At 41.0% G+C, this 24,118-nt stretch overlaps 1 long non-coding RNA gene across 1 annotated transcript in view; it reads right to left on the bottom strand.

The window, feature by feature from the left end:
- The window catches only part of LOC143441617 (uncharacterized), a 40,836-nt gene extending 17,258 nt beyond the window's left edge, over positions 1 to 23,578 (bottom strand). The window contains exon 1 of the long non-coding RNA XR_013109184.1: positions 23,467 to 23,578. This is a non-coding gene — a long non-coding RNA (uncharacterized LOC143441617). The remainder of the gene's footprint in view (positions 1 to 23,466) is intronic.
- Between the last annotated feature and the right edge of the window lie 540 nt (positions 23,579 to 24,118).

Consider the following 24,118-nt stretch of genomic DNA (forward strand, 5'->3'; position numbering starts at 1 on the left):
TTCCCCCACATTTTCCTTTAAGTGCATATGTGAGGTACGCTCTGATAAAATAAAATGTTTGTATGTGGGGAGGTTGGGGTACATAGGTGGATCCCTAAAGTCTCTGGCAGTAGTATTAGAAGATTCCAGTTGTTCGGGGTACCAGTTAGATTTCTGTGGTCTGTGATACATACTATAAGAAGTTACCAGGTAGTTAGTTTGGGAGGAACAATGAAAAAATTTGGACCTTAGGTTGTGTGTATGTGTGTATGCATATACATACATGTACATAAATCATATATATCCTAAAATATATATGGGATCAAAATACATATATATAAACTCACACACAGACACAGACAAACACACACACACACACACACACACACACACACACACACACACACACACACACCCGGAACAGGCGGACAGTAGAAATCCTGGACCAAAGCAAAACTGAAACCAAGCAAGCCAGCTGCTAAACTTTCTAATTCCTTCCCCGCATTAGCAGTTGTGATGGCGACATACAGGTTCCAACGGGCTTGGGAATCCATATTCCTCTGCTTTCTGTAGCACATATAGCACATGGCTTTCCTTCATGGAAATCCCATGGTCCTGGCACTCCAACATCTTGGGGCCTCAGTTGCAATTTAGGCTTTCCCTCCCCAGCCTCACCCACAGCCCACTCAGGAGTTTCCCACAGAGAATTCAATCCTTCCTTGCAGAGCCTGGCTTCAGATCTTTCCTGAAACCTTGGTGCAAGCCTTCATGATCTTGTTTCTCTTGCACTTCGTTTGCCTTCAAAATCAGCATGAAGATGATGCTTCCAGGCTTGGCTGCCAGCTGATGATATAGCCTAGCCTCAGGTCACCACCTTGGAGTGCCTGAGTGGCTGGGCCTAGGAAAACATTTCTTTAGGAGGTTGTCTTCCAGCAGGAAGCCCTGCAGTAGAAATCTCTGTGCTTGGGTACTCTCCTTTCAGATGAATTTGCCCCTTTTTGCTCTGGAGTCCTCTGTAATGATGGCTTGCCTATATTTATTCCCCTACAGAGTAAGGGATTTCTTTTCCCCCAGTCCCTTTAACAATTACAGCTACTCTGTCAGCATCTTCCCTGACCATAATTTGGATTATGTTCACACTCCATTCCTTCTCTATTTTTTCTGTCTCCCCTCCTCTCTTTTCCCATTTCTCGTATAAAATGTGACTAAAAGCAGTGAGTACTAACCCATTAAGGCCTGTGCGTTATGTTGTCTTGAAATTCCTCTGCCAAGCAACCTAACCCATTGCTTCAGAATTCAGCTTTTCTCAAGTTCTCAGAGCACGAACAATACACAGCCATATTCTTTGCCAGAATCAAACATGAATACCCGCTAGCCTTGTTACTTTTAGAGTCCTTGTTCTGTTCTGAAAACATGTTTATAGTTGCATCAGTAACTTGGTCTTCCACGTCCCTACCTGAATGCCCCGCTAAATTCTGTGCTCTAACAGCTCCAATCTTTCAAAATCATCTCGCAAATCAGTTCCAAACCATCTGCTCCAATTTTTCACAGTAATATCCCGACTTTGAAATATTTAATTTTCTATCTTCTAATTCATTTTGATGTGATCAACTAACTGGCAAGAACCAATATAAGGAAGGCAGGATTTATTTCGATCTACTGTGTGACAGAATACAGTCTATCATATTATGGAAGGCATGGCAGTGGCTCTCTCCACAGTGGTGGCAATGTATGGCAACTAGCTACTTAGCATAGCAGGAAGCAATGAAAAACAATGTTGCTACTTAGCTTTCTCTTTTTCAAACAATGTTGCTACTTAGCTTTCTCTTTTTCAAACAATATTGCTACTTAGCTTTCTCTTTTCCTTCTGTTACTCCACTGAAGCCTCAAGCAAAGGTATGGTGGTACCCACAATCAGAGCTGCTCTCTGAAATGTCCTCCCAGGCACACACAGGGGTGTGATTAATTCTCCTAAGTGATTCTGAATTCAGCTAAATTGATGATAAATATTGACCATCACACCAGGGGTGATATCACTTCTATGTGAAAAGCACAAGCCCCAAATCTGCTGAAGAATCACTGTCATCTCTCCTGAGATTTAGGGGGAGTTAGAGAAAATACATGCCTGAAAATGAGAATCTGGCACGTGCAGCTGCACTGTATTGACCTATCATTTGATATAGCACAGGTTTTCCTTTAGATTACATGGACCTTCTAAACTAATGGTGCTCAAATTCTATTACAGTTTTTCTTGAGAGTGTATGAAATACGGACTGTAGGACCCCCTGTTTTAGCCACTCTCACAAAGGGAAAAACTGGTCAACAGCTCAATGAAGACAGTGTATATAAATGCCAAACGCCATAGGTGCTTCAAACAGAAAGTCTATTGTAAGCAAACTGACTCTTGTTCTTTGCCTCCATTGATTTTTATTAAAAGTGGAACACAATATAACATTATAAATTCAGTTGAAGCCAAAATACAGATAATAAAGTTAATTCCATTCTGACTAAATAAATAAAAGTCACATGTGAGAAAGGATGTAGGCAATGCTTTCACTTAAAAAGTCAATAGAGTGAATAAGTTCAGACAGCTCAAAATCACTTATAATGCACATTGGATCTGAAATTTTAGCAAACAAATTTTAATGTCCTGGCATTTAGAGTGATTGCTACAGCTTGGACAATCTTTTGGCACCAAAATGTAAGAAAGTTTCAAGAATAAACAACCCAGGCTGATGGGAGTACAGCCAAAGGATACAGGAGCCCAAACGGGAGTTTCTGATATTGATATCCTATAACAAAATAATGTGAGCATAAAAATAAAAAACATAGTATTAGGTTATAGCCTAGAGTATGAAATAAACATCCAACGATCTATACCACTATAAATAATGATTGGATAAATAAATAATAAGGAAAGAAAAGGCTAAAATTCCTTGTAGTATTTATCTATTCCCTTCTCCAATAGGTTGGTGCCCACACTCCTGTCTCAGGTTTGGGCTGCACATTATGATCGACTTCCAAAAGTTAGAGTATGGAAATGAGAAACACAAAGTCTGGCGAAGACTGAATCCAACCAGGTGAACAAGATTGACATCACCATAGTTGATAGCATTAGCATATGAGCTATTGACAAAGGATGTCATTTCAGTGATATTGGAATGCTGAGGCAGGGGAAGAGGCATAAGTTTAGGGTAGTGTTGGCTACATAAATGTAAGATCCTATGTCAAAACAAAAATTACAGTTCAAAATAGGCTACCTGAATTCCAGTTCCTGGAAACTGGGGATAACCCAGCTCCTTCTTACTCAATAGCTGATGAAAACCTTGAGTAGAGTGGCCACAAGGATCCCTGCCACAGACTGGGGTGGGGGTAGATAGCAGTACTTGCTATGCTGTCCTTGGCTTCTGCACTCTCTGATGCCCCTACAGCAGAGGCAATAGCAGCCCTCATGAGCCCAGGCTCACATTCTGTTGTTAACACCACACAAATATGTGTGCCCTCTGATCTATACTTTCCAATGAGCCAGGAAAATTGGACAGGCATAAGGTGATAGCTTGCTATCAGAGCCTGCCCTCTCATCTCTGATCTGACCTGTCTAGACAGATTCCAAACCTGAAGCAGATCCATTATAGCAGCCTGGGAAGGGGAACTATTTCCCTGGAGGGTTGAGTGACATCAGAATGGACAAGCAAGGGGAGTCATATCACCTACTTTCCAGAGGAAATTTAAAAATAGCATCAACCTCCTTCTGTTGGCAGGATGGTAACCATATATCTAGGCCACTTCAGGATGCAATCCATCTATTGTTACTTGTCCTGTAGAAAGTCACAATATTTTATACTGAGTGTGCAGAACACGAAAGCAATTGGGCGACTGTCAACCTGCCTGGTAGGTTTTGACAAGAAGTTTGTATTTAATTGGAATCATAGGCTCTGATCATTTGGCTCAGTTTTCAAGACTGAGCAATTCAAATGTAGTGTCAGAGTTGGCCATGCTCCACTTTATCCTGAGCTGCAGAAAGAACAAAGTGTTGTGTACTCATTTGTTCATTCATTCACTCATTCATTCATTCATTCATTCAATCAATCAATCAATCAATCATTTGATACTTGCTACTTTCCAGATATGACACTGGGACCTGGAGTCTCAGGATCCATATGATACATTGTCTTTTTGAGAAGCTCACAGGCCTGGGCTCCAGTCCCAGATGTAACCTGAAGAGCTGCACATGCTATACTGATGCCTTGGCCTTTTTCTAGGTCTGACTCTTATTACATACATGAGATGAGACTACGTGCTTTTGCTAGGGATCAATACCGGTTAATATGATTATGTAATGCTGACATCACCCAATATAACATAGATGTGCTAGCATCTTCCAAGAAAACAGATGCTGTGTTTTGTAGAAACAATATGAACAGACATTATCTCTTCCTTTGTGGAGCTTCTGGTCCTGTGGAAGTAAGATCACTGGGATCTGAGACCTAATGTATTACAGTGGTAAACAGTGGATGAGGGGACAGGCTGGCTCCTTGGAGGAAAACTTAAGTTGATTCTTTAAGGCTAAAGAGGAGGGAATCATCAGACTGAAGTACTGAAAGAAGAAATTCCAGGAAAATGGGCGATTATAAAGAAAATAAAGGACAGGAGGCAGGAAAAACTCTACTTATATTAGAAAATCATATGCAGGCTAACATCACCGAGAAGATGGGAAGGAGAGACAGAGACTGACAGGGTAGAAAAGGAGAGAAATGGGCAGGAGGAGATGGGCAGAGGAAAGGGAGGCGGACACGGCGATAAGGCAAGAGTTACAAACAGAACAGGGTAAGAACTCCGTAGCATGCACAAAGCTGTGGCTCTGATCTCCAGCACTGCATAAAACAATGAGTGGCTGCCACAGGTCTCTAAGTCAAGCACTCAGGAGGCAGAGATGAGAGGATCAAAAGCTCAAGGTCATCCATCCTTGGCTAAAAAGTGATTCAAGGGCACCAGAGAATGACGAGCTTTGTCCCCCATGCCTAAATGTTTGAACCCAGGGGCTTCAACGAACACAGAGTATTGTAAAGAGCAGGAAGGTGAGGTTGGAAGTGAGCAATGAGTGAGCATCACATATTTCTGAGTGTTCAGAGAAAACAGTGTAGAGGTCAGTTGACGAGGTCTAGACAGAGGATCGTCTTCCTTCTTCCCTTGCTCGCTGCACTCCTTCACTTTTCTGTTCCACTTTTTTTTTAGGACTGTCAGGAATCTGTGGGACATTTGCAGGCAGGAAGGAATGTAGTGCTGGTGGCCCATGGCTAGGCAACAAGCAGACGTGGTTTTGTGACTCTGAGGAGATGGTGGCATCTATTCCTGTTGGAATTCCTCACAGTTAAGACCACAGTGCAGCCCGTAAGAAGGCTGAGACTGCCTGGAAGTGACTCCTCAAGGATGGCATGATGATACCAGACCCTAAGAATCTAAACTACATAGTTAGCCAAATAGCATCTTTAAGAAAGCTGCTTTCTTCTTTTCTTGTGTGGCTTTGACTGAATGGGAAGGGCCAGACTTGTTCATAGACAGCACCAGTCTGTAGAATAGCTGTTCAGGGTCTTGTGATCTCCTTATATTCCTGTGACTCTCAGTACATGGACCTGAGCTGAAAGTGTTTCCAACACAGGCCAATGAGAACCAAATGGGAGCTGAGGGTCACTAAAATAAATGACAGGGTGGCCTTAAACTTTCCCAATGAGTAGACTTCTCACCATTACAGATATTTAAAAGGCACAATTAAAGGAAGAAGGATTACTTTGGCTCACGGTTTCTGTGATCAAACAGCTATGTTGCTTTTAGGTCCATGATAATGGAGGGACATGACCAAGGCCGGGCTTGGTGGAGAGAAGCTGTTCACCTCACAGCAGGCAGGAAACAGAAGAAAAACAGAAAGGAGCCAGGGTCAAGATTTACCCTGCAGAGGCACATCCCCAATCCCTCCCATAGTTCCATCACCCCTCAATAAACTATTCAGGTTCTGAATCGGTCATTGGATTAAAATATTGATTTGCTCAAGTTACTTTCCAAAATCCCAAGGACTGAAACACAAGTGGCCAAAACCTGAAACTTCAGAGGACATCTTAGATGCAAATTCCAGTCATCTCCACATGCATAAGAAGCCTACTAACTGAAGTGATCAGGGAGTGAATATCAGCCTGAGGGACCTTCCATGTGGGACTTAATGTCCTAAGCCAGATTGCTTGGGAGTGGGGAGACACATCCGTTCCATCACCAATAAGCTTTGCATCCCTCAAGCTATGATCCAGTCATGTTTCTCTGGGCTTAATTTTCCTCATCTGCAAAATGAGATGTAAAGTACCTGTGCCTGAGGATACATAGCTACAGTGAGTAGGTGAGGAGACTCTTCATTGGGTTGTCATAAAAACCTATCCAGTATAAATGAAACTTGAAAGATCACAGAGCAGCTCATAAAGAACTACAAATAATACACATCAATCTTGGGGACGGAATTAATGGAAAAAAGAAAAAGCAAAGATAAAAAGATCTTTTTTCTGAACCCCATAAGACTCAAGCTTAACTTATTAATTTAACTGAATACAGAACAAAGTTTCTAAAAGTAAACTTGAGGAGGAATTCTTAAGAGAGCCAGTGTGAGTAGCTCAGAGATGAGAAAAGCAGTGTACTATCAGGTGACCCCACAGACACTCAGTTTTATCCAGATAGGGGTCATGGGCTGTGGCTGCACTGGCCTGTTACAGTTTAAAGACTGCCAAGCATATCTCAGTGTCTCTGACTTAATCCTCCAAACTCTTTACAGAGGAGTGCCTCTTCTTTATGCCCTACCCAGGTCTTTTTATTTAAGACTGATTTCCACTGGGCTCCAGGCCCAGACTTCCAGCAGCAGTAAACAGCAGCCTGTTTCAGGTTTCTAGAATGCTATTCTTCATCTGGGTTCTGTTCCTGCTAAGTTTGATATCTCTGTGCTTTCTTGGTTTTGCTTTGTTTGGAACGTCCTTTAAACCATAGCTGTCAGGGACCTACAGATTTCTGGTTTTTTTTTTTTTTTTTCAAACTAGAGTGATAGTTGCAAGTCTGTAAAGTTATCTATTCTCATAACAATCATGGCCCATTTGATTAAATCACTTGTTACAGAAATCCTCATATCTCAAAAGCCATGTCCATGATGAACTCCTGGTGAGAAGGTGGATGGCCTCAAAACTAATGTCACTCCTGCTTATACACCAATGCATGTGTATCCCCCTCCTCCCCCACACACACTCTCACATACTTCTTCACTTCAAATTTTAACAAGTGGAACAAAATAATTTCTGGCTTACATAATTTACTTATATATAAATTGAGTAACTACCAGTCAGTAGTTACATAATATTTTCTACCATATGCTATAAAGAAATGCAGCTCGTGTCAACTAACCATCAAGCCCATCACAAGAATAAAGACCTAAGTAAGTCAGTGAGGAGATGAGTCAAGACAGGAAATTTTATAGTGACACATGAAGGTTTTGATCCAGTCCACAAGAAAAGAACCTCTGGCATTTTAGACTCAATCCCTTAGGTCTTGGTTAATAGACAATGAATAGAGCTTAAAGATGCTTAAGTCAGCAAAGTGCTTGCCATGCAGGCTTGAAGACCTTAATTCTGATGCCCAGAAAGTACATAAAAGCTAAGTGCAATAGTATCCGTCATCATAGGGCTGGGGCAGGAAAGGCAGGAAGATCTTTGGGGCTTGCTACCAGCTACTATCCTAGGTGAATCAGTGAGATTTGTGTTCAGAAAGAGACTTTGTCTCAAAAAGGAAAAGAGGAAGGAATTAAAGAGAAAGAACTGAATGAGGAACACTCCAGCCTCTATCTTTGACCTACATATGTACACATACACACAAACATACACATACGCACGTACACACACACACACATACACACACTTGCATGGGTTCACACAGGAACACAAACACTCATACAAACAGACTATGAATAGACATTGAAGATAAATAGCAGGATCTGACTCTAGCCCTCAGTAATAACACTGACCTGAAGAGAGAATCTGCATGCATATTATGATGCTTTTGTTTTGGTTGCTCTTGAAACTCTACACCCACACATACACACATACTAGTTCCTATTGCAAATGATGCCCTTGGGAACCCGAGAGCAGTCTGTGCATTGCAAAATGGGGAAGATAAGGAAGTGACTATTTTAAAATTGCAGTTGGAAAAAAATAGAAGTCCAGATGAAATTTGAGATAAAGTTCCAAATAAAGTCCTATGATTTGTGGGTCCTACATAAAATAAAAGAACCCCTAAAATAGCATGGTATTGGAAAAAAAACCAGACAAATGAGCCAATGGAAAAGAACCTAGGTAGAAACCTGTACCTCCCCAACCTCAACAATGGTGCTAACAGCACATCAGAAACAGTGGCCTTTGGAAAATTGGGTAACCTCTTAGGAGGAATGAAAGTAGACTCCTTTCTCACCTACTACAGAAACTATACAAAATGGATGAAAGACTTAAATGTGAAACCCAAAACTACAAATCTACTAGATAGAAACATAGGGCAAACTCTTCAGGACATTGAAATCAGCAAGAGGTCTTGGGGGAAACTATCAGTGTATAGGAAACAAAGCAAAAGTTTTTAAAAAAAAAAAAAAAAAAAAAAAAAGGATCACATCAGACCAAAACCCTTCTACACAAGAGAGAGCAAACAAGAGGGAAGAAAGAAACTGCACAATGAGAGAGCTGACAAAAGGGGAACATGCAGGATATATAAAGCACTCAAAAATTTAAGAGAAAATAAGGAGAAAGATGGTTTTAAAATGTTCTGAACAAGCATTTCTTTTCTAAAAAGACACACAAATATCTAACAGGTATATGGGAAAATGCATAATATCACTAATCATTAGGAAAGCACAAATAAAGACTGCAGTAAGAGGCTGGGAAGATAGATCACTGGATAGGATGCTCAAGCATGAGGAACTGGGTTTGGATCCTTACCACCCACCTAAAAAGTCAGGAGTGATGCACACATGCCCAATCCTGGAAGCAAGATGCAGAGGCAGAGGATCTTGGGAGTCTTGCCAACTAGTGAGTCTCACCTTTTAGTGAGTTCCAGGTTCAGAAAGAGACGCTGCTTTAAATAATAAGGTGGAGATCAAAACAAAAACACAAGCACTAACTTCTGGCTTCCACATGTGCACAACACATGGGCACATGCACCTACATACAAACAAGCACACATGTCTGTGTCACACACACACACACACACACACACACACACAGCTGGATATTTTACAATAAACTCAGTAATGTGGGAGGAGTTGGGAGGAGGGAAGGAAGGAAAGAGAAGGATGAAGAGGAGCGAAGACAGAGAGAGGACTGGAGAGAGGGGAAGATGGTGGCAGATGTACACGTGTCTCTAGCAGTCTAAGGTAGTTGTAATATCTAGGTTAGGTATTGAGTAACACCTCTAATTGTGTGGGCTTCTTGTTAGTTGAGCATTACCAAACATATAAAGCCTCTGGATAATCTTTAACCATTAGAGTCTCATTTCTACCGGGTACCATGTGGATGGCGGGATGGTCTGGGCTCAGCCCAGCCTTGTGAAGACAGAGTGAAAGATTGGCAGAGCCATCTCCCACACTGGCATCTCTTGGGTGTCAAGACTGGTGTTTTTGGCTGGTCATTTCTAGCTGTGGAATGCACGCGTGGCCTCTGGCTGGGGAACATGGCGGCAGAGGTAAGCACAGCCGCTGCCGCTTAGATAGTCGGCCCAAGAAATAGCCTTTTTAAATATTACCACAACATACACACACAGATGCACATGTACATACAAATAAACCTTTTAGAAAAATAATACATATTTTCAGTGAAACAACATAAAAGTGCTAGCGAGGACAGAGAGAAAATGGCCCTTTGCACACTGTTGTTAAAAAGAAAAATTAGTGCTTACATTATAGGAAACAATATGGAGGCTTCACTATGGAGGGAGTGAATGTTCCCACTGTGATGTCTATGCTTATTCTTGACTGTTGCATCCAGTTATTACAGTGCTGCCCTATCACAGGTGGTGATAGATATAGGAGCCTATAGGTATAAACCTCTGGAAGAGTAAACCAAAATAATTCTCCTCTTTACTGTTTGATTAGTGTGCTATTTTGTTACAGTAACTGAGAGCTGGTCACAGTTACTCATGATGGAGAGTTTATTCTGCTCCTTTGGTGACAGATAAAAGGATGTTAAGCCTGCAAATTACTTGATACCAGTTCTTCTTCATGGAAGTACTCAGTAAGTAGAAGCCTATGATAATTGTGATGGTAATGACTGAACTGTGTATCCCTGGAGAGGAAAATATCTGGAAGGAAGAGGTAAGAGCAGAAGATAAAAATGTGTCTAATGTGAGTATCTTGGGGTCTTTCTACAGACCAACCTCCCTTTCTTGTACATTCACTAAAATCCCTGAGAAAAATCAAGAGCCCTGGTTGTTTTTCCAATAGATTAATCATCAGCAATTTTAAAAATTAAATTGCAGGCCATCAAGATGACTCAGTGGGTAAAGGCATATGCCACTAAGCCTGATAGATTGAGTTTGATCCCAAGAACTCATTTCAAGAAAGAGCTGAATGTCACAGGTTGTCCTCTGATCTGCACAGACATGAATGCCTTGGTACATACACACAAATACATTATATTAATTAGTGTAAAAATTATAAAAACTGTATTATTTTAAATAATAGATGGTTTGTATATCGTCAGAAGTTTACCATCAGTTTGAGAGCTGAGTCCTTAGATTTTTGACCTCATTCTACTGAGGTGATTTTAGTCAAACAAAAGCCAGAAAGACAATGGAAAGGAAGGAAGAAAACTTAACTTGAAATCATCATCTGTTAAGGTAAAAAAAAAAATTTTTTTTTAATTATCCTTGTTCTTAAACACTGAAGGATGACTGGTTGGCAAGGGTAGAGAGATAAGAAAAAAGAAAAGAATTGAAGTTTTAGATGTGAAATATATTTACACATGGAATTAGTGTAGAGACATTGTTAAGGCAACAGCCAGTGGCCCAGAGTTTGCTCAAGAATGCATCCTACATCATAAAGAAGGCAGGAAGCTGATGGCCCAAAGTATACCTGCTGCTATGGTTACTTCTCCCACTTTAAAATCTTAACCTTTTAGTAATTAATAACTGGAGAAATCTACTTCCACTTTTGAATTTCTGACTTCTTAAAATCCAGATGGTGAGACAGAACAGGGTCTGCTATCTCACAGAAAAACCCCATCTTGTCTCCCCCCCCCAACTCCTCTGGCCCTTGCTCCCTTTCCTCATCCCTCCCCTTCTTTCCTCCCCTGATTTTCATAATATGAATTAGCTAATAACACTTCAAAAGCTTGGTTTTGGGGATAGTATGACTTTTTTTCATTGTTGTGCTATATCACATGTTTACAGTATTTAAAAATAACTATGTGGCCATGATAAACTGATTCTAAAATCAGTGTGAAGAAGAAAATATACAGAATAGTCAGCACAATATTGAAAGAGAAGGGCAAAGCTGAGGACTGAGCTGACTTCAAGACCAAGTATAAAGCTACAAGAATAAAGACAGTGTAGAAATGCTTTAAAATTGATTAAAAATACAAATGAGAAAGTTTAGGGTTAATCAATCCTTCATAAGTACAGTCAATTGATATTGACAAAAGAGCAAAGGCAATACAATAGAGAAGAGAGCTTTTACATCAACTGATGCTGGAACAACTAGATATCTACAGGCAATAAACAACAAAAGAACAACCAAGATTCAGATCTTTATGACCAACACAAGATGGACATTCAAAAATAGATCATTTACCTAAAGAAAGACAAAGCTATAAACCACTGGAAGACAGCCTGAGACAATTTAGAAGACACTGCTAGGCTCATGGTGTTTCAGATTCAATACCACAGGTATAGTTCATTAACAGGTTGGTTATGAACTAGGTTCCATGAATATTTAAAGTTTTCTACAGAAGTCACATTCAATAGGATGATATATAAACCATCAACTCAAAAAAAGTACTTGCAAAAGAGTATCAGATAAAAGGGTGGTGTCCAAGTTGAACAATAAGAATGCAAACAATCCAATTAAGATGACAAAATAGTCTGAACAAACAACTCATCAAAGGAGAAACCAAGATGGAAATAAACATGGGAAAAGATACTCACTATCATATGTCACTGGGTAATTTAATAAAACAATAGTGAATGCTCCTACACAGCTATTAGAATAGCCAAACCCCAAACACAAATGGCAAGGGCAGTTTAGGGCACAGAGAAGTCAGAAAGACTATTTACCAATACTGTGAGTGTAAAATGGAACAAATACTTTATAAGACAGTTTGATAGTTTCTTGAATAAACTAATAAAGCGTAATTATCTGTTCCATCAATTGTGCTTCTTGGTGCTTATGGAGTAAATTAAAAATGCAAGTCCACCCAAAACATACAAAAAAAGCTCTGTTGATAATTGGCAAAACTTGAGAGCAGCCATGTTACCCTGAAGGAAATGAACAAAAATAATGTGGTAAACTCAGACAACAAAGTGTTACTCAGCATGCATGAACACACACACACAGACACATACACACACATGCTCATAGACATTTGAAAAGACATGGAAGAAACTTGAGTTTGTTTGAATACTAGAAAGAAGCTAGTATGAAATGAATCTACTGTGTATTATTCCAATTATAGGAAATTCTGGATAAGGAGTATCACAGAAATAGTACAGGATGCAACCAAGAGACCATACCCACAGTATATGCACTGAGAGTGAGGTCTAATAAACTTATGACCTCACTAACTTATGCTAATGACTTAGCAGGATAAGGATGTGATAGCCACAAATGTGTCACTCTGACATAGAAGGTGGAAGGTTGAAGAGTCTGTCCAGTGGGGCAGGAGGTACCTGGGAGCACTTTCATCCAATTTTGTTCAGAACCTAACCCTTCTTTGAACAAAGAAAATTTGATTTTTAAAATTGGATCGTATATGCTGAGTATGGCAATAGCCAGCACAAAGTTGACTAAGTGATCTTACCCCAGATCTAAAGGAATGTCTAAGGAAATTGCAATCAACAGATGAAATGCCCATGAAAGAGGACAGTAGAGAAACATAATTCAGCAAGATGGTTGTGCTCTGGTTATTTTCTGTATCATCATCTCTAGAGCAAAAATCTCAATACCCAGCACAGAGTGGGAAGACCCCAGTTAAAATCCCCAAAGCCAAACACAATTGCTGTTACCAAGCATTATGTCTTAGGAACTGAGATCAACTCTTTTAATGTAGGAGGCAATAATCTGTGGAGGCCCAGTTATGACCCTGACAACTGTTCCCGTCAGGCTGTTACACAACCACTCTGTGCCGGTAAAGCAATTTTCACAGGGCCTGGCATTGAGCAGCATCCCATAAACAGCGCTTCTGCTTGTTATGACAGAAGGTGGAAGTATCTACTGTTCATTATGAGGGTACAAGAGGCATCTGGCATAGAGCAGACACCACCCAGCCGTGTTATTTTTCAGATTATGAAACTAAATATGGCGCAAAGTGTGCTCCACACACAGGCAGGTTCAGCAGCTTTTGACAGAAATTCAAGGCTTTGGGCCCTACCCTAGACCTGTGCAATAAAAATCCCCAAGGGTGAGCAGGAACCTGTTGAAATACAGGTAACTGGTGTATAAAGCTGAGGAATAACAAGCAGAATCCAGTCTCATCAGCACATACACACACACACGCACACGCACACGCACACGCACACACACAATTATAGATAGCTAAAATTAAAATATATTATCTTGCCCCCTTTCCATTTTCAAATTAACCCTGGGCATTGGTTCCTTAGACAAAGGTAGTTAACAGAATTGCTCTCTAAACACAAAGAAAAGCAAAGACCTATTTACTGGATTTGGGGCAACCACAGGCCAGTCCAGTATTTTAAAGTGTTGGTCAACAAATGAATGATAGAGCTGAGCATGTCACGTGACTTGCCATATAACAGAATGGCATTCCAATACATACTGCAACAGGAATGGAACATGAAGCTTGAAGAAATGCTGAGAAAACTATCAGCAGGAGACCACAAATTGTCTGGCTGCAACTATACGAAAGGTTCCTAAGAGGTAAACCATAAGCCCATAGGTTAATGATAACTAAGTTGTGAGTCAGGGAAGTTTGGAAGATGATCATTGATTGGCACAAGGCTTCCTTTGGGGAAATACAAAATATCCTGAAATTGATTTGGTGACCATTCCATGATTCTAGGACTGCAAAAGACCATAGAATTTCCCATGGTCTGATAGATGGTCCTATACCCAGACATATTTAGCAACACTGATCGGGCTCAATGGGTTATCAAAACAGCAACAAAATAATATGAAGTTGGGGATGGAGGGACGTGTTGGGGAGAATGCGGGGGGTGGGGCATTGGAGGTTGAAACTGACCAGGGGGTGTGTTATGATTCTATTTGATTTTATACATGTATAACACTTTCTGGAAAAAAATAAAATTGCAATAAGAAGGTAAATTATAACCCAGTGTAAGGAAGTCTAAACCCCAGGCCTACTGTGGTGATGATATCTTCAGGTCAACAGCACTTCTTATTCGTTGCCACACAACAAAAGTTCCTGCCTGCTTCTAGAACTATATTGGGTTGCTTGCAAAAATGGCATGAAGTAGATGTAGATTCTGTGATCTTAGTGCAGATACTTCTCCTTCCAAGCTAACTCTATCAGTGGGCACTGTCATCACCAGGGTCCACAGACCACACACACATACTAGCAGATGACTGTAGAGGATAGCAAGGTGCTATAGATCCCACAGCCAACCCTCACTCATGAGCAATCCTGAGGAATCTTTTCCAAAACAATGAAAAGGAAGCCACTGGCTTGAGTTCTTTTCTCTAAAAAGACCCCCAACCAGTTTCCTGTTACCTAGAGTTCCTCCAATGATTTTCAGTCTGTCAAGTATCTGAGACACAGGAGGAGTGGGTCAGAATGTAGTGGAAATGGTAGATTCAATCACCAAGTAAAAGAATAAATGCTGACATAGTAACTTAAAACTGAAGTCATGTCAACTTAATCCTGTAATTCCAGCACCTGGGACACAGAAGCAAGTGGATTTCTGCAAGACTGAGGTCAGCCTAGGCTACAGAACGAAACCCTGTTGCCAAATCAAGACAAGATAAAACCAAAGCAAACACAACCAGGCTGAGCAGTTCCTTCTCTGTCCCTGGGTGTAATTAGAATTAAATATGGTGTGCAGGTGCGTCTTTGCCTTCAGCATGGGTCTTACAAGCTCATGTTTTTGGAGGACAGTATTCCCAAAAGCTCTCTACATGTCAAGGAACACACCCCACATCTGAGCTGTGGTTTGCAGCCATGAGAATGTTCATCCCTTTCAATAAGGTGGCTCTGCCATATTAAATTGTTAAACTAATAATTATCTAACTGAATGTAATTGCAGTGACTAGAGATGACCATTAGTACCCCTCAGTGGCTATTAGCTACTATGCTGGACAGTGCATTTCTACAATAATCATTTTTAAAAAGACATCTAAGTTTAGAAATGCACACATTTAGTATGTATTCAACCCACATGGTCAAGCTCATAATCTTAATATTTGATATAATCCAGTTATCAAAATCCCTTGATATCATTGTTTTATATTTCAGATGTGTTTAATGGATAGACCGTGTCTTCAGGGACTTATTCAAAATACTGTTGCTATGTGTCTCTGAAATATGGCTACAGTTTTGTTTTTGTGTTGCTTTTCTGTCTTCTCTGCTTTCTCTAAAATAAACGATTTTCTAGGAAAGCTTTCAAGTGATCATTTCTTCATTCGGCTGCAACTGCTACAGCTCCCCTAAGCAACACACATCATTTGCAAAAACTTCCCACTCCATTCATTTCTAATTGCAACATTACTGTGTGATTGCGCTTTTCCTGTGGCTACAAGTATACACAATTACCCAACAGTTGGATGATAAGAGAGACACAAATGAATTAGAATATGTCACATGCAGACTTGAAGGGTGGTATCGGAGAGCCTAAACCCTTTCAAGCCCTGAGGGCTTATCACAGACAACCAATCATAGTCCACGATTTCAAAGACTCTATCTGAGGGGTGAGTCACCACGGCCCTAGTGGAGTGGTCCTGATCCTGAGAAGCAGCCAATAGGAAGGCCAGATGAAGGGAGCCCACCCTCTAATAACAGAGACAGACCCAAGTGTAGGCCAAAACAAATGCATTACCTCATGTCAGGGCTATTATCCTCAATCAAAGCCTCTCTCCCTTGGGAATACAAATCGGGTGGAGGTGGAGAGAGGGGGAGGAGACAGGAAACAGGCTGTAAATACAAATACAGCCAGCCTCCGACAGATTAATCCCCTGAGCTCATAAAGTTATCGAATACCCATACAGAAAAATCTTGAGATGGGTCGGGTCATTGCATCCATTCTCCTGCCTCTACTGGTGGAACCTACATCAACTCTAGTTGTGACAAAGCTTTTATTTCAAAGGCTACAAAGACAGTGATAAGGACTGGAAATAATAGATTTAATCTAATTTCCCCAGGATATTGTTGATAACTATCTATGGTTTTGCTAGAGTCTGGCCATGTGTATGCACCACCGTCACTATGTGTTCTTGCTTACCTCTCCACACAGAAACACCTCCTCCCTTCATTTATACATCATCAAGGTGCTATTTAGAAAACATTTCTTCATTTTAGGGAGATAGAGTAAAATAAGGGAGAAAAGGAAAATACATATGTTACATATATGATACTTTAGGTGACCATCTAATTACCTATTAATGGTGGAGTTAACAGATAGAATTTAACTGTCTAGTCCTAGATTTGTGACAAAATTGTGATCAGATCAATGTCATATATAGCAAGGAAGGCTGCAATGACCATTCCTCTGTCTCAACATTCCCCTTTCAATTCATGGCACAAACTATACATCAGAATGGGGTGTTTCCCTTATTCTTGGAGACATGCCTCCTGCATTTTCACTCCCCTTTTACATCTGTCCTCTTCCCCTATAATCAAACCAAGAAATCTTCACAGCTAGAAAAACACAAAATTTTCCATTTCCCAGTTGAGGTCTGGTGGATTTTTCCATACTAGGCTTCCTGAAGTTGAAGATTTGTAATTTCACTAATGAAAATACAATGACAGAATGGGGGCAGCGGTATAGCTCTTCAGTGGAAGGAGGGACTATCACACTCAGAGTCCCGAGTTCAATCACCAGTACCACTGAAAGAAAAAAATGAGGGCTTACAAGTTGGCATGGGGGACAAAGGTGTTTGCTGCCAGGCCAAGTAGCCTGAGTTTGATCCCCAGAACATACATGGTAGAAGTCGAGAGCTGGTTTCCACAAGTTGTCCTCCAACTTCCACACATGTGTCATGGAATGGGTGTCTTCCTCACATAGACATACATGCATAAATAAGTGTAATAAAAATAATAAAGATTAGGGTTCCTTCCGGTCTGAGCCTGAGCACTGAGCAGATCTTGGGCGGCAGCTCTGTCCCCAGTCTCACAGAACCCAGAGGAAGTGGGGCTCCCAGGAGCTCTAACCCAGGCAGTATCTTATGTAAGCAGACAGCAATGCCTGCCCCAAACAGGGAGTAACTAGGACCTACTAGGACCCAGAAAGTCACTCCTGGCCAGGAGCACTGGTACTTTCCTGTCTGGGCCTGAGCACTGAGCAGATTTTGGGCCCCAGCGCTTATCCCAGTAGTAACATCCACCCCACACAGTTCTGATACAACCAAGATAATAGGAAAGACAGGCTCCAGTCAGAGACAGGGCAGGTAGCACTAAGAAGATCCAGATGGCAAAAGGCAAGCACAAGAAAATAAGCATCAGCAACCCAGGGTACTTGGCATCATTAGAACCTAGTTCTCCCACACAAGAAAGTCCTGAATTCCCCATATTACTAGGAAAGCAAGATTCAGATTTAAAATCACTTCTAATAATGATGATAGAGGACTTTAAGAAGGACATAAATAACACTCTCAAAGAATTTGAGGAGAACACAGGTAAACAGGTAGAAGCCCTTAAAGTGGAAACACAAAAATCCCTTAAAGAATTACAAAAGAACACAAGCAAACAGGTGAATTGAACAAAACCATCCAGGACATAAAAATGGAAGTAGAAACAATAAAGAAATCACAAAGGGAGACTACCCTGGAGATAGAAAACCTAAGAAAGAAATCAGGAGTCATAGATACAAGCATCACCAACAGAATACAAGAGATAGAAGAGAGAATCTCAGGTACAGAAGATACCATAGAAAATATGGACACAGCTGTCAAAGAAAACACAAAATGCAAAAAGTTCTTAACACAAAATATCCAGGAAATCCAGGACACAATGAGGAGACCAAACTTAAGGATAATAGGTATAGAAGAAAGTGAAGATTCCCAACTTAAAGGGCCAATAGATATCTTCAACAAAATTACAGAAAAAAAAAACTTCCCTAATCTAAAGAACAAGATGCCCATAAACATACAAGAAGCCTATAGAATGCCAAATAGACTAGACTAGAAAATAAATACTTCCCATCACATAATAATCAAAACACCAAGTGCACAAAACAAAAAAAAATATATATTAAATGCAGTAAGGGAAAAAGACCAAGTAACATAAAGGCAGACCTATCGGGATCACACCAGACTTCTCACCAGATACTATAAAAGCTATAAGATTCTGGACAGATGTCATACAGACCCTAAGATAAAAATATCAAGATTAGACACAAAGATAAAATAGAACCAGAATAAACTGATCCAATAATAAAATATGTGTATTTATCATTCCTCTGAGAACCTCACTTATTGTATTGATAAATATTACACTGTTTTGGCAGATCAATATTTTACCCTCTGCTCTTATGGCTTCTGCAAGCAAAAGAGTCTTGAGGTTCTATAGCTAGGTCTGTGCACATTAAGTGGAGAAAAGAAAGAGGAAGAGCATCTCTGTGAAAGATGTTGGAAAGAAGAGTAGAAGAAGCAGCTTGAGGTGGCTCAGCTATGCTGCAGTTGCATGATGGGTCCTGGTGTTAGGAATGGAATAGCCATTAGTCAAATAGTACTATTTAGTCAAATAGTCAAATATTTAGTCAAATAGTCAAAATAGTACTAGTCAAAGCAATTTCAAGTCAGTAGCAGGCAATCAGGAATCATAAGATGCTTTTGATAAAAGGGATAATTCACTGAAAAATTGTACTTACAGACTATTAACAGATCTGGAAGAAGCAGGCTTTAATTGTGCTCATAGGAGGACATCAATAACACTAGAGTTTTGGCCGGAGGTGGTGAGAACTGGGAGAGAAGCTGGCAACACGGACAGTAATAATAATACTGGTGTATAACCTGTGCTATTCTCTGGACTAAGAATTTTATCTGTGGCAACATACATCTTTGGGAAGAACAGGATATCTTCACAACTTGTGTGGGACACGGTGATACTGGTTTCCATGATGAGCAGAGAAATTCTGTAGGAAGACTTTGTCTTAGTGGAATAATGGTGTGTGCCACTTCTTACTTGAGCACTCAGGAGGCTAAGGCAGGAAAAGGATCACAAGTCTGAGTCCAGCCTGGCCTGCAGAGCAAGACTTTAAAAAAAAAAATAAACTTAAGGAAACAGTTACACAAAAATTTTGTTTGGGGCAGGTTGGATTAATAAATTACCATTTTTTTCAAATTTCGGAGTGTTTTCATTTCGAGTCCTCAGAATATATTCTCTATGCCATCTTTTCTGTACTGTGATGTACTTCTATATGAGATGCCTCATATAGAAACTGGAGTCCCTCAGGGACCAGTCAACAGTGAGCCTGATAGAGAATGGCAATCTGGGAAGATGGTTTTTGTCCTTTGCTCTGTGGACCTGGAGTCCCCAGATTGGCATAGTTCTGGCTTAAGGCTCTGATTCTTCCTGTTTCTTTGTCACAACCCAGTTTCAACCATCATGACCTACTGGATGGTTAGAACTGTCTGTGTCTCTGTGTGCCATTCTTAGAATTCTGATCCTCTAGAGTCTGGGAGACAGGGACAGGGTGACAGGATGAGAGCTATAAAACTGTCTCTTTGAAGGATGGGACTTCCAAGGGGGTCTGTGAGCAGGGGTCTGTCAAAGGCCAGTAGGGGGAGGAGCAAGCGGCACTGACGTCAAAGAGCCTCTGAGGTCTTGACACAGAATGAGATAATGTCTTTCTGTCTGGAGGGAGTGAAGCTCCTTTCTCCCTAGGGTCTTGTGTAACTCAAAACCGCAGGAGGTCAGATGCAGATGGAAGTTCTGGGCTAACACTGGGGATCTGCTCTGCGTGAAGTTTTCCATGAAACATGTTGCGTGTGACACACACACATATGTATATTCTTGCTGTAGCTCACATGTGACTAGCTATCACTCCCTTATCCTCTGTCCTACTCAGTAACTGCCCAATGTCTTCTCATTCTATTCCCTTTCTCTCCTCTCCTCACACCAGCATGCTAGAGAAACCAGGGACTGCATGGCTTCTCTGAGCTGAAGAGTGTAAGTTAGAGTTCTGTTCTCCTATAGATCTGAAAACTGAAGTCACACCAGCTCCATAATCCAGTAGAAGACCTATCATGAAAGGCAGGAGATTGTCCCAGTTGTTCAGTGAAGGGCACTGCAGATCACTGAAGGAAATAACAAACTAACCAGTCTTGAAGTATGGCACCCTTACTAGACTTTACAGAGACTCTGCCAGAGTCCCCTCACACCAGTTCCAGGTCTGCTGGTAGGACCTCTGTTATGGAAAGGGTGAAATCTACAGTTTTCTAGACTGGGCTTTTTCAGGGCAGCCAACACTCCATCCTTTCCTTTCAGCTCAAGAAGCACACTTCCCCCTGGCTTCAGGAGCTTCCCATGCACCATTGCTTTGCTCTCAGGAACAAACCACAGCATTTTCCATCAGAACAGGAGTACAGCATCTGATGTGTGCTCATTTCAAACTAGATTGAACATTTTTGTATAATATATGATCAGAAGCCAACCAATCAGTCAACAAGTTAACATTTTTCCCAACCAAAATTGAGTCTCCAGTTCTTTTCTGCCACTCAAAAGCACCCAAATATATGGCCATAATCATAGTAATTTCTGCTCATCTAATTATTCCCTGGGTACCACCACTAAAAGGCTCGCTGTGCTACCTGGAAGGTGACTGTCTGTGTTACTTAATTCTTCATCATTTTGTCTAGAATCTTGATTGGACAGCTTTTAGGAGGGGAAAAAGCCTTTTTTTTTTTTTTTTTTTTTTTTTTTTTTGTTCACTTGTTTTTCCAAGTTTAGCCCACGCTTTCTTGACCCGTTATTTGTGGAGAGTATCACTGTGGTAGAACACCTGGTAAATGAACCTCTTTACCTCCTGACAGACAAGAAAAGAGAAAGGAAAACCAAAAAAGTACCCAGGGTGAGATACTACTTCAAAAACAACCATCCCCAGTGGTCTGCTCCCTCTAGATATATGATGCATCTTCAAGTTTCTGCAGCCTCGCCAATTACTGCCACTAGCCAGGTCCCAAGACTGCAACACATGAGCTTTGGAAAAGGAGGGGACATTTTATCCAAAACCACAGCAGAGGTACATGGAATCTAATCTGCTTTTCCTTATTTCTGTACATTTTGCTTTCTTCTCTAAGACTCATGGTGCGGTGGACACACTCTGGTCTTCAGAGGAGTCCCTGGGAAAGTCTTGCTGAGTCAGCAGATCCCATTGCTGACGTTCAGTGCCTCCTGTAACTGCTGTGGCAAACTTCTCCAGACCATGTGCCCTAAAGCATCAGAAGCAGGAACAGCCTGGTCCCCCTCTCTCTCCTAACAGACTTGGGATGATAACTCACTGTAACTTTGATTTGAATTCTTCTGGTTAATTATTCATCATCTTTTCATAAACCTGTCATTTATACTTCTATAGGAAAACATCTCTTTAATTCTTTGGTTTTAGTTGGATAACTGAGATTTTAACAAATTTTAGATATTAATCCTTCACATGTGATTTTTTAAGGATACCCATCACATTGAATTAAAACTGATCTTAAAGATTTTAGTCTCACTTGACTATATTTGCAAAGACCCTTTTTTTACAATGTAATATTCACTGGCTTCTGGGGGTCAGGGTTTGCCTACTGCTTGGAGAGAGTACCCAATTAAATTTAGAGTGCTCCCCTATATCCCTTTCCTCATGTCCAGACTCACATGTCAGCAAGCACAGCTGTTTTGCCTGATGCAGAGCCGACACCAAGGCAGTGAACTTGACCAGAAGGCTGGGGAATAGCTTCTGGCATAGGCTCATTAAGCATGTGACTATGAGCAGGTCACATAAACCCCACTTCAGATCAAGGAGACCAAGGCTTTAAGTCCCTATTCATGGGACCATACTCACAGAGAAGTTGTGAGAATGAAACGAAGTGCACCCTAGGAGTTATGCTCATGAATCCCCTGTCACCTAGTTTGCTTTATGGTGCTGTGATGTCTGATGTCCAAGAAGATGGGGGCAGAAATGTTAAGATTTACCAAGTGAGAGGGTGATTCCCCCCCTTCTAGTTCCTTCCAGAAATATACAGTTATCCTACAAAAAATCTTAGACATGTTTTTCCTCAAGCCCTTCTTTCCTTAAATGTTAATTTACCTCTATATCAGAGAATATATCTCACCTTCAGTTTACACAAAACTTAGAAGAGTCTTCGGTCTGTCTCTGAGTGATGTAAGTTAGACTGTGGGTAGAGTTCAGCCCCCTGCACCCACCCTAACAGTTTTAGAGTTGTCTAATGCTCAATTGCATAGAGTAGAGGGAGATCCTCCCTGCCCACCCTACCCGCTGTACTCTCAGCACACTGTAACCAGGATTTCACACCTGAGTGTGAAAGTCTGAGGCTTGAAGGTTATCTGTGCATTCCTGACTACTGGATGGTATCCACAGTCCATATGGAGATATGTACCCTCCCAAGACCAGGCCTGTCCCCACCCCTGAACATCAAATGTATGTTTTCTGGATTTACAAAGTTCTTTCTGTTTCTTGACATTTTACATTCTAGTCTCAGTTAGAAAGCAAAACACAACAAAGTATTCCATAATGGCTAATGTTCTATGTCCAGGAATGGACTGCGGTCTCATCATTTAGCCCCCTGAGTTCATAAATATAAGGGTCAGTTTTACCCTTGTCTGGTGTTCACTCTTCAACAGAAGGAGTTAAGCCCTGTGACATCCTGGGACTCTGGGACTTCTTTTTGCTGCTGTCGTGATGGAAAATATCACTCACATTGGAACATAGGCAACATGGACCCAGAGAATGGACAAGACATGAGCCCTTGTGTGAGCACAGATATGGTAGCAATTACTCCTAAATGATACCAGCAGCCCTGTCTAAATTATCCCTGTCTCTGGAGGATGCTCACACCCTTGTTTCCTCTTGTCCACTCACCCTTTATTGCAGTTCCTCCCTGCTGTGTCACTCGGGCCTTCAAGTCAAAGTAGGATGGATATTCAGAAGAACTTCCCACAGGTTTTCCTGGCATGCGCCTGCGGCATCTTTCTCCCTCTTTCTATTTTCCGTCTTAGCTTTCAGGCCTTTTGAAACTTTCCACTGACCTCCTTCCTCCCTCTACATAAAAAAAAAAAAAAAAAAAACCAAAAAACAAAAAAAAAAAAAAAAAACCAAACAAACAAAAAAAAAACAGAAATCACCTCAGACAATGAGGAGGCAAGTAGACCACATGCCTACCCTGACCCTGACTGTAGCCAGCCTCCAGACCCTGCTGTCCACTTAGCCTCTGCTCCCCCTGTTCTGACAATGACTTGCTTGAGGTTCTAACTCCAAACCATTGCTTTTTCTCTGATGGGAGCAGAAGCATCAACATAAGTCTGCCACAATATTCACCTCCTTTTCCCTACACTTCCCCCAATAGTATACCTCTCAAAGAGATAAGAACAGACATCGTTGATTTACCTGAAGCACCAGTATTGGTGATGACTCCCTACATCAGTCTAAGCAAACAAGGCCAAAGCAAGCAGGCCAGAGTTGCTCTGAACCTCAGGCTACAGCCTGCAGGAGATTGGGATGTGTGAGTCCTTGT

The sequence above is a fragment of the Arvicanthis niloticus genome, chromosome 3 (genome assembly GCF_011762505.2).
Source record: "Arvicanthis niloticus isolate mArvNil1 chromosome 3, mArvNil1.pat.X, whole genome shotgun sequence".
Lineage (NCBI taxonomy): Eukaryota > Metazoa > Chordata > Mammalia > Rodentia > Muridae > Arvicanthis > Arvicanthis niloticus.